This window comes from Morone saxatilis, unplaced genomic scaffold, assembly GCF_004916995.1.
Source record: "Morone saxatilis isolate NCDOM2014 unplaced genomic scaffold, NCSU_SB_2.0 Contig21, whole genome shotgun sequence".
Classification (NCBI taxonomy): domain Eukaryota; kingdom Metazoa; phylum Chordata; class Actinopteri; family Moronidae; genus Morone; species Morone saxatilis.
Genome location: NW_023339774.1, coordinates 4,159,372 through 4,162,126, shown reverse-complemented (window position 1 = coordinate 4,162,126; position 2,755 = coordinate 4,159,372). Strand labels below are relative to the sequence as shown.

Genomic DNA, 2,755 nt, shown 5'->3' with positions numbered 1-2,755 from the left:
TGATTACCCCTTGCAAAACTTGGGCGATACCCCTCCCACGTTTGGCGCTGACAACTTTTCGAAGTTTTCCAAAACACCTCTTGCTGCGAGCTGGAGTGGCTTCCTCAAACTGGTGTCGCAACAATAACACTTTGAAGTTGAGTTTCCTTCCTGACACAAAATGCGCCCCCACAGTCGATGATGCCTTTCATCCAGGAGGAGAAAAGACCGTGTGGCACCGTCGATGCATGGGACCGCTTTGTTGAGGACTAGCCATCATGCCCATGTGTACGCGCATGTTCTGCGTGTTTAACCAATGAAATAACACATTCTAACTTGCATTTGTAATCTTAGTCCTGTGATGTTGATATGCGTGAATCACAATAAATTACGTTTTAAAATGCAATAGAGTAACTTGGTGGTAAATTTATTTGGTAACCATTTATGCAACAAGAGAGGAGAATGGCCCAATGAATTACCTCTAGATTGTTGGTAGTGCGAGTAATGTACGTATGCCAACCCAAGTTAACCCACAATCTCAAGCAGAGGGAGAGGAAGTAATAAATCTCACCTAAATACGTCCATGAACACGCAAGTCACTCACAGAGTAGATGAGTCCAGGAACACATTACTTAAACCGTTGTGAGGACAAACTGACACAGTGTTCTTCCCGTATGAAACGAAGACAGAGGTAAGACCCTGCACCTTAATTGTTTTAAACTAAATGTAGTAATGTAAAAATTTCAATGTTTAACCGCAGTTACGAAACTGTTTACTCTATATCTCAAACCAACTGTTATGTCTAATGGTAGTCAACAATCTTAACTCTGATCATGACAAGCTGTGCAGTTGTACCCTCGATACTCCGGCAGCAGTTTAAGTTTACTTGATCATTTTGCGTCGCACATACTCTACCAATATATGTGTTGTAAGTAAATTTATGAAGCTTATGAGCTATTTTTTTCAGTGTACAAAGCTGTACGTGAGGAGGAGGATTTTAAATTCTATTCAGAATTTTACAGAGAGCCAGTGCAGAGAAGCTAATACAGGAGAAATATGATCTCTTTTCCTAGTTCCTGTCAGTACTTGTGCTGCAGCGTTCTGAATTAATTGGAGCGTCTTAATGGGGCAGCCTGATAATAAGGAGTTGCAGTAATCCAGCCTAGAAGTAACAAATGCATACTACATTTGTAAATTCTACATCACCATCCACAAGACCACAGGACAGACTGGCTTTGCGCACAGGAACATCCAGAGGAGTTAAACCCATTCCCCGTACCAACACACATTCACCAGTATCTGTATCTTGAGAAAAGACAAGCACAGAAGCTAGAATAAATGAATTCTTTGCTCCTGTGTCTCGTAGAATTTTCACAGGCACTTTAACATCGCTAACAGTGAGAGACACAAACCCATCAGACACAACAACTTCGAAAACCAGAATATTTCTCAGTTTCTGGTTCAACTGCCAACTTGCCTCTGACAACTGGACTTTTCTTAACTGGAACACAGAGCAACTGGTTTAAGATGATTGCCACCTGTACAATTTACCCTGCTTTTCAGTGCAAGGCACTCTGCTTTCCACTGTCCTCACTCATGGCAGTAATTGCAAACTTTACCAAAACCACCTGAACATGGACCAGGATTTATCTTTGAAGACTCAGACCAAGAAAATTTAGCAGAATGACCATTAGCTTTAGCATTAGCATTATCTAAAAAATCGTTTGTTCCAGATTTCCCTTTATGTGCCAACACATATTCATCTGCCAGAATAGCAGCTTCAGAGGTAGTTTCTAGGTCCCATGTTGATTCTAAGGGGTTAAGTGCTAATACTAAACTCTGAGTACAGTTCTCTCTCAGTCTAGACCATTGACAGTATATAGGTCTAAACATCAGCCTGGCCACTATATTCCTCCCTGCAGCTGTAACTGGATATTTGTTTTTCCAGGCTGTTATTCTTTTGATCCAGTTATGTAATCTTGTGGCCCAGATGATCTGGTATCACCTGGCCAGTCAGCCAATCAGAGGACAGCTACTGCCAGCTTGACGTGTTGTGTATAAAAGGAGAACATAATGTGTGAAAGAAACACCTGTTGCCCACAGAAACTTGTACACACTGGAAGTCATGAAGCTGACTGTGTTGCTCTGTTCTGCCCTGCTGCTCTCTGTCTCTGGTGAGTTCATTAACAGCAATCTTAACAAGTCATTTATTCTCACTCCTTTAAACCCCAAAATAGTCAGCTGAAAATGTAGGAATTTTTCACTTTTCCTAGTCTTATAATACAGGATGTTCTAAAAATGAGACACAGCATAACAAAACAAGACAGAATAAAGCAGAACATTGCAAAGGGCTGTTTGAGGGTTTACACTTGATTTTAAGGTTAAGGTCAGAATTAGATTAGTGTAAGTCTACGACAAGGGTTGGGGTTAGATATCATATTTGATAGTGTGATGGTTAGGGTCCAGGGAATCTGTTGTGAGGGTTCTCACAAATATAAAAGTGCAAACGTGTGTGTGTGTCTGTATGTGTGTGTGTGTGTTTAGTCACTTCCCTGGAGGATGAGACTGCAGCTCCAGACAGTGATGAGATGTCTGGAGTACCAGACCAAGAAGCTCTGGCTGAACCCAGAGAAGTGAGTGATCTGATTCTGTGATTTTATTTTCACTACAGGTTTACTGATTGAAAAAGAAAATAAAAATGGTGTTTTTGCTGAGTTTACTGTAAACTGGTATCACTGCTGCAGAATTTTACAGTGTTGTCTTTGATTTAAAAACT

General features: G+C 40.8%; 1 protein-coding gene across 1 annotated transcript in view; it reads right to left on the bottom strand.

Moving 5' to 3' along the window:
- LOC118333114 (MAM domain-containing protein 2-like) overlaps nucleotides 1–2,755 on the bottom strand; it is an 18,523-nt gene that overhangs the window by 10,481 nt on the left and 5,287 nt on the right. The window lies entirely within an intron of this gene.